At 51.7% G+C, this 13,076-nt stretch overlaps 1 protein-coding gene across 1 annotated transcript in view; it reads left to right on the forward strand.

Moving 5' to 3' along the window:
* Positions 1-13,076, forward strand: part of WNT9B (Wnt family member 9B) — a 36,780-nt gene that overhangs the window by 8,769 nt on the left and 14,935 nt on the right. The window lies entirely within an intron of this gene.

Below are 13,076 nucleotides of genomic sequence, written 5' to 3' on the forward strand. Positions count from 1 at the left end.
TGTTTCGGCATAAATTTTAGTAGTATCTTGTCAATATCCACATGAAAGCCTCCTGGGATTTTGACTGGGATTGCACTGAATCTACACAACCATTTATGGAAGATTGACGCTCTGACAATATTGAGTCTGCTGATTCGCACACAGGCCATATCTTTCTATTTAGAGCTTTTGTAATTTCTCTCAGCAGTGTTTTCTAGTTTTCAGTGTGCAGGCATTGAAAATTTTAAAAAAGAAATTCTTCCTATGCACTCTATGTATTTGGATGGTATTGTTTTTATTTTTTAAACCCCCACATTTTTAGAAATTGAATTGGGGCCTGAGAAAAACACAGTTGGAGGGAAGAAAGGGTAAAAGAAATTTTAGTGCTTTGGGGGTGGTAGATTGAAAGCCAAACATCGCTGATAAGAATCATTGTGTTTTGGGAAGGAATTTAGGCCAGCTTGTCCCTGGCTGAGCTGTAACTCCTGAGGAGCTGGGCTCCAGAGTTGAGAGTCAGCCTAGCCTCTTCAGTGGATGATGGTGGACTTTCTGTGACTGAGAATGGGAAGGAGGAGAGGAGGGAAGCGGGGCTGGCAGACTCCCAGGCTGGAATATCCTAAGGAAGAAAAGTCCTGGTGCCTTTGGGATTATGTGCTCAGGAGGAAGTTGGGCTCAAGAGGAGGTGGGCCAAGTGCTGTGAGGGTGACTCCCACCCTGGCATCAGCATGAGCAGGATGGGACATGGCCCAAGGCCCTCTTACAGCGTAAGGGGCACTGGGCTTGGGGTCACACAGATCAGAGTTCAAATCTCCATCTACTGCTTACTGACTGACCCAGGGCAAGTCAGATAACCATTCTGACCCCAGTTTTCTCATCTGTAAAATGGGCTAATCTTGATCTCCTAGGCTTGTTGTAAGGGTTAAATAAATGTATATGTAAGTATTAAAATGCTATCTCTATATAAGGATTCCAAGAAATCTAGTGGTCTGCCATACAGCGTCCCAAGTTAAGAGGAGTCTTTGGTGGTAACATCTGTTCCTTCTTCTCTGTGCCTATATCCCAGCCACTGTACAATTCAGAACAATCCCAGCCTTTTCTGTGCTCAGCACTTTATGTGTATTACTTCAGCCTCACATTGTAGCAACCCAGGATGTAGGTGCTGATATAATTCTCACTTATTTTAAAATTTCACTTTTTAAAAAAAATTTTTAGAGAGATAGGTTCTTGCTCTGTCACCCAGACTGGAGTGCAATAGCATGATCATAGCTCATTGCAGCCTTGAACTCCTGGGCTCAAGCTATCTTTCCACCTCAGCCTCCTGAGTAGCTCGGAATACTGTTGCACACCACCATGACTGGCTAATTATTATTATTATTATTATTTTAAGAGATGAGATCTCACTATGTTTCCCAGGCTGGTCTTGAACTCCTGGCCTCAAGCAGTCCTCCCGCCTCTGCCTTCTGAGTAGCTGAGATTACAGGCACAGGACATCATACCCGGTCAGTTATCCTCATTTGTAGGTGTGCGTGTTGGGGAGAAACTGTCAGAATCCAAGCCAACGTCTTCATCTCTGCCTTACGCTGGCAGTGGAACCCCAATTGGAGGCCTGCCCCCTTAGGGCAGCTCTGTCCCTCTAAGCCCTACCCTGTGGCCCTGGCCCTGCACTTGGCACATGTCCTGGGTATCTCTTGCCCTGTGTGTCTCAAACTCTTGGCTCATTAGCCACTTTTTCAGGCACTCAGGTCTTCAGTTCACTTGTAGCTTCCTTCAGTAGAGACCTCGGGGCCCTGCTGTTGGCTGAGTCCCACAGTCCCTAGCGTTGCTCCCTGGTCTGCAGTGAATGTCTTGGTGGGCAGTGCCCTCTCCTTTTCACTGGCCCTTCCTTTCCCCTGGAATCTCCCTCTGTACCCTGTCCCATTCACTCCTTCATCTTCTGCCTCCATGGGGCTCTCTGGGGCACATACTACCTCACCTAGGCCTGGCCAACTGGGAGCCATGGCCTGGCTTCTATCAGGATGGGAACTGGACACAAAGCAGAGAGCAGAGACTTATCCCCATCAGACTCCAGAAATCAGCCACACCCACCGCCTCATGGCATGCTGGTAGCAGCAGACATGAGCTGGGGGGATAAGGTGGCCTCTTCCACACCCAAGCCCCTCAGTGGAGAGATGAAGGCTGAAGAGGAGGGTGAAGAGTCTTAGAGCCAGAGAGACTTCAACTCCCAAGCTCTGGTCAGTCCTGGAAACTCCCAAGAGGCTGGTTTTAGGGCAGGACCAAAGGGTTTGTTTTTCCTGATGTTACAACCCCTTTGAGGCCAGATGCTGTCAGAATTCAACATTGCTTTTTGAATTTTAGAAAAGCAGGCCGGGTGCGGTGGCTCATGCCTGTAATCCCAGCACTTTGGAAGGCTGAGGCAGGTGGATCACCTGAGGTCAGTAGTTTGAGACCAGCCTGACCAACATGGTGAAACCTTGTCTCTACTAAAAATACAAAAATAGCTAGGCGTGGTGGCAGCCGCTTGTAATCCGAGCTACTTGGGAGGCTGAGGCAGGAGAATCACTTGAACCTGGGAGGCGGAGTTTGCAGGGAGCCAAGATCGTGCCATTGCACTGAAGCCTGGGCAACAAGAGTGAATCTCCGTCTCAAAAAAAAAAAAGAAAGAAAAGAAAAAGAAAGAAAAGTAATATAGGAGGTAGTGGAGGCAGAAAAAAATAAAATTAAAAAACAAAAATTAAGAAAGTAAAAGTATAGAAAGGTAATGTATTGTATATTCTGTGGCTAACAGCACCTCTAGCAAGGTCAAGGGCAGCACCTGTCATCAGACTCTATTGTTTTTGCAGGAAGACATCTACAGGTTGGGATAAACAAAGACCACAGTATTCTCCCTGGTTTGGATCAGGGCTTGCTGCCATATGAGTTCACCACAATTGTTAAAAAAAAAACTTGTAGTTTTCTGAGTTTTCTGGAATTTGGAATTGTGGATAAAGGTTTGTGAACCTGTGGCAAACTTTGAGCCCATGTCACCACAAGAGGTTGTACAAGCTGAGTTTTTTTTGTTTTGTTTTGTTTTCTTGAGACAGTCTTGCTCTGTCGTCCAGGCCAGAGTGCAGTGGCAGGATCTTGGCTCACTACAACCTCTGCTTCCCAGGTTCAAGCGATTCTCCTGCCTCAGCCTCCTGAGTAGCTGGGACAACAGGCGTCTGCCACCACACCTGGCTAATTTTTTGTATTTTTAGTAGAGATGGGGTTTCACCATGTTGGCCAGGCTGGTCTCAAACTCCTGACCTCAAGTGATCTGCCCCCCTCAGCCTCCCAAAGTGCTGGGATTACAAGCATAAGCCACTGTGTACCCAGCCTAAGCTGAGTTTTAAACAAAGACTCAGGCCAGATGCTTGGCTGGTCCTCACTGGGTGTCACCAGGCTACCCAAGCACAGTTCTTCCCCAGGAACTGAGGTTCAGAGGGAACCGGCTTGGCTCTCAGACCCCAAGGTAGAGGACCCCACAGGGGCTGAGTACCAGGGCCAGATGGCCCGGAGATCTGACAATGGGGAGAGCATATGCCAGCAATCAGTCACAGGGGAGGGAGGGCGTGGCCACAGTCAGCCTCCTCCAGAGCCACGCCCTCCCAAAGCCCGCCCAGCCTGAGCTTGGGAAGGTTTGGTGGCAGGGTAACGTTAGGTGGTAGCCTCTGCAGCCAGAGAGCAAGACCACAGTGAGGCCAGCAGGGTGGGACTGCAGGGAGGCTGAGGGAGAGCCCCGAGCTGCACTCCTTGTGTGGGGTTAGACACCTAAGGGGCATAATATGCAGCCAGCAGGTGTCTGTGGAGCATCTGCTTGGGAGGAGCAGACATCTGGACTGGGAAAGAATGGATTTCAGGGTATGGAAAACCATGGCCTTTACCAAGGACCTTATAGGATACAGCTTTGAAGCAGAAGAAAGAAGTGTCAGCCATGCAGAACTGATGGCACTATATACATGAAAGTTGGAGAAGACAAAGAAAGAGGATGGTTAGAGGGGGATGGGGCTGGCAAGTAAGCAGGGCTTCCTGGAAGAGGCAAACAAACATCACATCATGCTAGAGCTGTGTGGGACCTCAGGATCACCTTTCCCATTCTCTGCATTTTTGAGTCAAGTGTTAAAAAAGGACGTGGCTATAAAAGGTTCCAGGGGATCCATGACGGCTTTTGGACTAGGAGAAGGTATCCCAGGCAGAGGTTACGGCATGGAGGTCGGACCAAGTTAGACATGGCAGAGGACAGGGAGAGAACTAGCCTGGCTGAGGGGAGGAGCCCCTTGCTCCAGCCCTGGCTGGCTCTGGGTTTAGGACAGTCCTAGTGGTTCTATTCCCAAGGGAGCTGTTCACAACTACATCCATTCCAGCAGGTATCCTGGACTACTCTGGGGGTGGATCCTTGATCAGGCAGGGAGGTTCCTGCTGTCCCTAGAACTGGGCGGAGGGTGTGGGCCATCCGTGGGACCTGTAGGAGAACAAGTGGAATCTACAGCATGGAACTTCTTTGCCTAGAGCCTGTGCAAACAATGGCACTGTCCTCATCCTTGAGGGGTCACGCACAAGGTATTCCCCAGATGCCTGGCCCTTTCAGGGCCCAAGCCCAGCCTGAGCCTGCCTGTGCATGGGAAGAGGGTGATCAGAGCCCAGGGTGCATTCAAGAGCCTGCCAAACTAGTTAGTTGGTCAACGCGTCATGGTTAAATAACTTGGTTGGAGTCACCCAGCCAGAGTCACCCAGTACCCTGGTTGGGTAGGAACTTACCACCAGGAGTGCAGTTTCAGCCATGATTTGCCTTTCCCTGAAGTTCCCACCCACTGCCTCCTCATCCCCACACCAAGCTCCCCCAACTCCTTCTCTTCACATACGAGGCCCTCTCCTTTGATCTTCCCTCTATCTAGCCAAGTATGTTCTCAAGCACTGGCATTGTATCAGACCCTCACACTTTAGTATGAATAGGTAGGCCACTTCTGTAAGCCTGATTCCTGACTTTTTGTTGAAAAGAGACTGAGTCTCAGACCAGGGAAAGTAGCCTTTAAACAGAGGGTCTTTCTCTCCCTTCCTGGGGGCCCACCCTTGGGGCACCCAGGGGGTCAGAGGAGTCCTGACCAGACTTCCTCCCCTCAAAACCTAGCTGTCTTGCATTTCCACCACCTTAGATGTTTGCTGTGGTGATGGCTTGTTTGGCTTCCCTGACGCGCTGGGTCAGCAAGCAGAAACTGCCAGTCCGGTGGAAGCAATCAAGAGACCTGGGCCACAGACCCAGCCCTGCTACCAAGCCAGTGGGTCGCCTTGGACGACCAATCTTGCATGAACTTGTGGGGCACCGGAGACCTGCACACTTGGCACACCCTTGCCCTCCTGCTTCCCCACACAGCCTCCAGGACACCTTCCAGGAGCCAGCAGAGCAAAACTTCTGGGCCTGGTAACCTTAAAGGGTTTCTGCAGCTCTCATGTATAATTATTTGAATGGTGCATGTTTGGACTCAGCATAGGAACTGGGGGAGATGTTTATAGTCACAGACTTGAAGAGGTGATGGATCCTTCTTTGCAGGAATGACTTTGGGGACCCTCCGCAGCCACTGTGACACTTGACGCATGCGTGCCAGGGACAAAGGCTTCCTCTCCTTGGCTTCAGCCCAAGCCTGAGTGGAGGGGGAGAGAGACAGGAGGAAGAAGAGGAAGCATTTCCTTCACAGATGTTGAACTAGCCACACTCTAAATGCCAGGGATTGTTGAGATGCAAAGCATGCTCACTGTGCGAGCTGCTCACTACCCACTTAGCCCCTGAACACATCTCCCTGATGCCATCCCTTGCAGGCAGCCCGGTCTGTGGCTGTGAGACAGGAAGTGGGGCTGTGCTTGGAGAGACAAAGCCCACAGCTGGACCCGGCTCTTTCCTTTCTGAGTCAGGGATGGGTGGGGGACGAAGCTGTGGGGTGGGCTCCAGCGGGGAGGTGTGGCCAGATTCAGTCCTCAGGGTGGGTTCATGGGGATGGAGGGTGAGAGCTGGGGAGGGAAGGAAGGCTGGATTCAGGGGTGAGGGTGGGGGAGCCAGACAGGAGGAACAAGTGGTGTCAAGGTCTGTGGGTGGGCCGGGCACAAAGCTGACGCTCCGAAAAGTCCTTTTTGGTGTGTGTGACAGGGTCTCACTGATGCCCAGGCTGGAGTGCAGTGGTGCAATCGTGGTGCACTGCAGCTTTGACCTCCTGGGCTCAAGCGATCCTCCTAGCCTGTAGCTAGAACCACAGGCACGTGTCACCACGCCCAGCTAATTTTTTAATTTTTTCTTTTGTGGAGACTCAAAAGAGTCTCACTTACATTGCCCAGGCTGGTTTCAAACTCCTAGGCTCAAGTGATTCACCTGCCTTGACTTCCCAAAGTGCTGGTACTACAGGTGCGTGCCACCACACCCGACCAAAAAATCCTTTATAGTTGTACTTTTTTTATTGATACGCAGTTAATAGAGGTATAAATGAATGAGCGAGTAAGTGAAAAGAGGGGGTGGAGAGAGTTGGGCATAAAGGTAGGAAGGTAGGAAACAGTAGCTTCCGAATGTGCCTGGCTGCAGGACGTCATGGAGGAGGTGCAAGGTGGCATTGGCTGCTGTAGAGGAGAAAGGCATCCGGAAGGTGGAGGAGAGGGTGTGCTCATAGTAGGGGAAATCTGGGGCCTCCCAGTGTAAAAGCAGGAGGGGAGGGAAGCCTGGAGTTGGTGTTGAGCAGCCACCCTCACAGAAGGGCTGCCCAGGGCCATGGTGCCCTCTCTTGCTGGGCCAGGCACTGCCCTCACTGAACTCACCGCTGCTGGGAAGAGGTCGGGAGTGGAGAGCAGGGGAGGGGCTAGGGGGGTGTGAGTGTGTGTGTGTGTGACTGTGTATGTGTGTGAGAATGTGTGTGTGTATGTGTGTGTGTGTGAGAGTGTGAGTATGTGTGAGTGCAGGTGTGTGTGTATGAGTGTGAATGTGTGTGAGAGCAAGTGTGAGTGTGTGTGTGTATTTGTGTGTGTAGGGGGATCAGTGAGGGCCAGGAGAGGTAGACTGAGACGTCTGAGATGAAAGCACAAAGGGCGCACTCACCATGCAAATGGCCCTGCAGCGGAAGCCTGTTATCAGGAGCATCTGATGGGGTTTTTCAGGGTGGAGGCCAGCACCCCCGGCAGCACAGGTTTTCCTGGTTCCCAGGCAGCTGCCTGCAGTTGGCATGGCCCTGGTGTAATGTACCACTCCTGGACCCTCCAGCTAAGAGTCCAGACACACTGGCATTACCTGGTGCCCTGGAAACCACTTGCCTTGTCCTGTGCCACCCACCCACCACATCCTGGGGATAGCCTCTGCTGAAAGCATCAGACCCTCTCAAGCAGAAACTAGGATGGGAGTAGGTGGAAGAACAGAGCCTGGAGCACTCTCAGGTGATAAGCCAAGCTCTCCACCCACTGTGTCTTCCCCACACAGCCTGGAGTGCTCCCTGAGAGCTTCCGGGTGCCTCCTCCTCACCCTCAGGCCTCCTACAGGCAGGATGGGACAGGTCAGGATCAAGTTCTCACCTGCATGGTGCCAGGAGTTCTGATCTGGGTCCTTGAGCAGCTACTGGTGTTTCCTCAAGGAGCCAGGCCAGTTCAAAGCTTTCTCTTCCTTCCCCTTCTTGGGGCCTTGAGAGACTTTGGAGGACTCCTGAATCCAACCAGCTTCCCTCCAGATGGTGATCTTCTTGAGGGCAGGACAGTGTCCCAGTTGTACCTGGCACATGGTAGGTGCTCAATAATGACAAATACTTATCTGGAGCTTACTGTATGCCAGGCACTGCTCTCAGAGCACAGAGAGGTAAAGCACCTTGCCCAAGGTAGCACAACTAGGAAGAGGTGGAGGTGCGAATTTGAACCCAGGCAGTCCGGCTCCAGCCATGCCCTCCCATGAGTTAAGATGTATTTGTTTGATGGAATGAGCTCAGTTGGTGAGGGGGCAACCCTGAGGTCACCTCTGAGTGAGTCAGACCTGGGACCAGACTACCCAGGCCAGAACAGCCTTGAGGCATGAGATCCTTGGGCCCCACTCTCCAGGCTGGGGGTGGGTGATTATTGAAGGGTGAGGTCCCTGGGGTCCTGCTGATGTTGGACAGAGCAGTCTCCTGGGAGGCTTTCCCTAAAACCTGGGAGAGCCATCTTCTGCTTCCTTCAAGGTCACCCCAATAGGGCAGCTTTAGCCACAATTGTGGGTGGGGTGTGTGTTGGAGAGTGTGAAAGGAGGTGCGGCAGGAGGTTTCAGGAAGGTCGGAAGAGATCTGAGGGTGGGAGTGTCTGTGAGATGAAGCCCTGAGGGGCACCCTTGACTTCTCCCACTCTAGAGAAAGACAGGCTAGCCTGTCAAGTGGTTGGGGGTACCCTGGGGTCCAAGCCAGAGGTCATTGTATGTGTGGAGGTGGGGGCTCTGGTCTTATGATCAACCTGACCACCAAGGACCATGGGGTGAGAGTGCAGAGAGCAGAGGGACACAGACTGGGGGCAGCGAGGGGAGGAGGCAGCCGCTGTTCACTTGGGGTCATAGCTTTCTCAATAGGAAAAGAGAGGCTGGAAGTTAGCCTGGGGGAGCCTGAGACAGACAGAAATAGTGGAGGTAGCTGGGCCAGAGCAGGTGCAGCCTGATAAGAGTGGTAGCCCCAGGAGGCTCAGGAGCACCTGAGCCAGGCAGTAGCCCCCAGCCCAGAAGAGCAATTAGCAAGTTGGCAAATAACCCTTCCTCTGCCCTTTAGTTCAGAACCCTGGTTACTTGTTTGACTGATCTGATTGCATCTGACTGGCCACAAGGCAGCGTCTTCATTAAGACCCCCGTATTTGGCTGGGTGTGGTGGCTCATGCCTGTAATCCCAGCACTTTGGGAGGCTGAGGTGGGCGGATCACATGAGGTCAGAAGTTTGAGACCAACCTAGCCAACATGGCGAAATCCCATCTCTACTAAAAACACACAAAAAAACTAGCTGGGCCTGGTGGTGCATGCCTGTAGTCCCAGCTACTTGGGAGGCTTAGGCAGGAGAATCGCTTGAACCCGGGAGGCAGAGGTTGCAGTGAGCCAAGATCTCACCACTGCACTCCAGCCTGGGTGACAGACTGAGATTCCATAAAAAACAAAACAAAACAAAACAAAACACCAAAATAAACACTTTTTTTTTTTCTGGGTTCATAAGACTAAGGAAGCCCACTCAAATTTCTCCAGTTGTCCATCTTACGCCCTCGGCACTCAGCTAACTGTGGGTAATTGAGATTTCACAGAAGGACCCAGTGAGCGGTGTCTGCAGGCCTGGGATGCCAAAGAGTATGATTTCTTCCAGGGGATGACATTGTGCCTGCTGACGTCTGAGCAGGCTGGAGCCTGCCACAGCCAGAATTATTATGGGGTCTAGGAACACACCTTCCCAGCAGAAGCCATGGGCTGAGCAGGTGTAGGATAATTCACTGTTTAGGAAAATAGATGGTCATTTTCTACATGTGATGCCATGGTACTATTTCTTCAAAGGAAATATGATCTCAAACAGCAACACAGAAAACAAACAGAGGGGAACTGGGTCTTTGGGCCTCCCAGGCTGTCTTCATGGGCCCCGTGGGGTTCCCAAGGCCATGCCAGGGAGCCTTCTTTGAGAGCAGCCCTGGGCAGACCAGGGCCCAATGTGGCCTGAGGCCTCTATGCGGTTGGCTGCCTTTCCTGGTCATTAATCGCTACTAAGTGTCATTACCACTAATAAAATTAACCGACTTGATACTGGACTCTCTGAGCCATCAATCTCAGGGTCCATTAGATGAAATTTAAAAAACAGATGCCTCTGGGGTGGGGGCCTGAGGATTTGCATTCCACCGAGCTCCCAACAACGCTGGCCGTGCAGAGCTGGGCACTGTTTGAGACCCATTGACCCCTCTAGGGTCTCTTCCCCTGGGCATTGTGGACATCGTGGTGGGGTGAGGCCGTTCTGGGCACTACAGGGTGCTGGGCAGCATCCCTGGCCTCCACCCACTCCATGCCAGAAACACCAAAAAAAAAACAAACAAACCAACCAACAAAAATCAGATGCCTGTTGAATGAGTGGAGGGGTTTGCTGGGTCTGGCTCCCAAGTACAGCCTAGGGAATTCTGGCACTCTTCAGATGTCAGAGATCATAATCAAGGATGATGCCTTTAGTTAGACAAACCAACTTTGAGCCTTCACCCCACACTATAGGGGAATCCCAGACAAGAACATAGCCTGGGCGGGGTGCAGTGGTTCACACCTGTAATTCCAGCACTCTGGGAGGCTGAGGCAGGTGGGTCACTTGAAGTCAGGAGTTTGAAACCAGCCTGGCTAACATGGTGAAACCCTGTCTCTACTAAAAATATGAAAATTAGCCAGGCATGGTGGCGCACACCTGTAGTCCCAGCTACTTGGGAGGCTGAGGAAGGAGAATTGCTTGAACCCAGGAAGTAGAGGTTACAGTGAGCTGAGATCATGCCACTGCACTCCAGCCTGGACCACACAGCAAGACTGTCTCAAAAAATAATAATCATATGTTATATATCATGTCATATCATATGACACATAATGTAGCTATAATGATGTAATAATCATAGCTATTCTTCTTTTTTTTTTTTTTTTGAGACGGAATCTCGCTCTGTCGCCCAGGCTGGAGTGCAGTGGCCGGATCTCAGCTCACTGCAAGCTCCACCTCCCAGGTTTATGCCATTCTCCTGCCTCAGCCTCCCGAGTAGCTGAGACTACAGATGCCCGCCACCTCGCCCGGCTAGTTTTTTGTATTTTTAGTAGAGACGGGGTTTCACCATGTTAGCCAGGATGGTCTCAATCTCCTGAACTCGTGATCCGCCCGTCTCGGCCTCCCAAAGTGCTGGGATTACAGGCTTGAGCCACCGCGCCCGGCCGGCTATTATTCTTAAAATGGCATGTGAGGCAGGTCTTGAAGGATATGCAGCTTCATTGGCCAAAATTTCCATTACTCCCTGCTTGCTCTCCCCTCTGTCAATCAGCTGCTACCAGGGAGGTCCAGTTTCTGAAACACAGGAGTTGTGTGAGCAAAAGTTGCCACTCACAGCAGCCCTCAGTATGAGGAGGAGGACATTTGAGGGCAAGGTAACTGCAGCCCCCAAGCTGCCCTCCACACTGGAAGCCAGTCAAGGCGTGGCCTCCTCAGCTGGAGTTGACATCCATTTCTGCTCTGGACCTGCCAAGGGTCAAACTCTGAGGGTTTCCTGCCAGGCTGCAGGGAGGGGTTTGGGCGTAGACCTGGTGGACTGGAAAATTACCCATTTGCCCCCATATTAATGATTAACAGGTCCCTGCCCTCACCCTGTCTGGGAGAGGAGCCCAGGGCCAGGCTGGGCCAGGGGGAGCCCGATAGCATCTGTCTCTGCTCGGAGGTTTCGGAGATATGCTCCATGATGGGTTGACTGCACCTGATGGGTGTGGAATCTATGGGTGATTTCTGAGGGCACCTGGGGCCTGGCCAGGCCACATACCCTCTGGTGAGGCTTCCAACTTCTGGGGCATACAGAGAGGGCATGGCTTCCAGCCAGACATTCTGGCTAAGGCAGGTGGCTCCAAACAGGAGAACTGTGCCCTTGGCTCAGAGGAACGTGGGCTTCTCTGACCACTCCTGGCTTGACCACAGGACTTACCTTGGCCAGTGGCACATCAGCAACAGTGGCAAGTGCCACATCCAAGCAGGAGCCCTAAGGGCCATTGCCTGCTTCCACCTTTGCTTTTTTTTTTTCTTTTTTGAGACAGGGTCTTGCTCTGTTGCCCAGGCTGGAGTGCAGTGATACGATCTCAGCTCACTGCAGCCTCCACCTCCCCGGATCAAGCTGTCCTTCCATCTCAGCCTCCCAAGTAGCTGAGACTACAGGCTTGTGCCACCATGCCCACCTTATTTTTCTATTTTTAGTAGAGACAGGGTTTTGCTGTTGCCCAGGCTGCTCTCAAACTCCTGGACTCAAGCGATCCACCTGCTCAGCCTCCCAAAGTGTGGGATTACAGGCGCAAGCCACTGTACCCAGCCCACCTTTGATCTTTTACCCTGGCTATGAGGCCAGGATGTCCCAGAACGGGGTTACTTCTTTGGGGCTGGGTCCTGGAATGATGTATATTCCACCCACACTGGGGGCGCCAGGGTATAGGACAGCAAACATTTTGAACCAGCAGAGCCATCTCACAGAGAGCTTCTGGGAAGAGGGAAGGCAAACTCTAATTCGAATTCCCACCCTGCTCCTGATCTGTTGTATGACCAGGCCAGTTACTGCCTCCTCATAAATCCTTCGTTTTCTCATCTGGATAAAGGGGAGACTCTGCTTAGCTGGAGAGTAAAGCATCTTGCAAAATGAGAGAAGTTTGGGAAGCTCCAGGCAGTAGAAAGGTAGGCCTGCATGTCCCAGGCACTGTGGTTAGTCCATTTCATATAATCCTCCCAGCAGCCCTAGGAGGTGCCCAATTTCCAGAAGGGAAAAAACCAAGGTGTCAAGATTGCATAGCTAGAATGTCAGCCTTAGAATTTGGCAGCTTGGCTCCAGAATTGATGAACTTTCAATGCAGGAGATCAAGAAGTCTGGGACTGATGGCCTGATGGGAATTCAGCTCCTACACCTTCATCTAGCCATCCATCAGTCCTTCCTTCCTTCCTTTCTCTTTCCTTCCATCCCCTTGTCTCCCCAGGCATCTATTTGTTCCAGGCACCGAGTGGTCAGATGGTTGAAGATCTATCTGGGAATTACGGAAACATGTTAGATTGGTATGGCATTACTTGGGCAGCAGCATAATGTAAGGGAGAGAGGGATGTCAGGGGACCTTGGCTGGGTGTCCGCTCGACGTCCACATCCCCTCTGCCTGCCCCCTCTTAGGAATGTGGCTCTCCTGGTCAGGCAGTCACCAATACTCTGCGTATCATTTCCCAGACTTCCCAGATCACAAAAGCTGCCCAGGGACTGTGGTAAATATACAGATTCCCAGGCCCAATTCCAAACCAACAGATCCAGAATTGCCCAGCATGGATCCTGGGAAAGCATATTTTTAATAAGCACCCCAGATGATTTTTCTAACTGGGCCAGTTTGGGAAGTAGGG

The sequence above is a fragment of the Trachypithecus francoisi genome, unplaced genomic scaffold (genome assembly GCF_009764315.1).
Source record: "Trachypithecus francoisi isolate TF-2019V2 unplaced genomic scaffold, Tfra_2.0 Contig00141, whole genome shotgun sequence".
Classification (NCBI taxonomy): Eukaryota; Metazoa; Chordata; class Mammalia; order Primates; family Cercopithecidae; genus Trachypithecus; species Trachypithecus francoisi.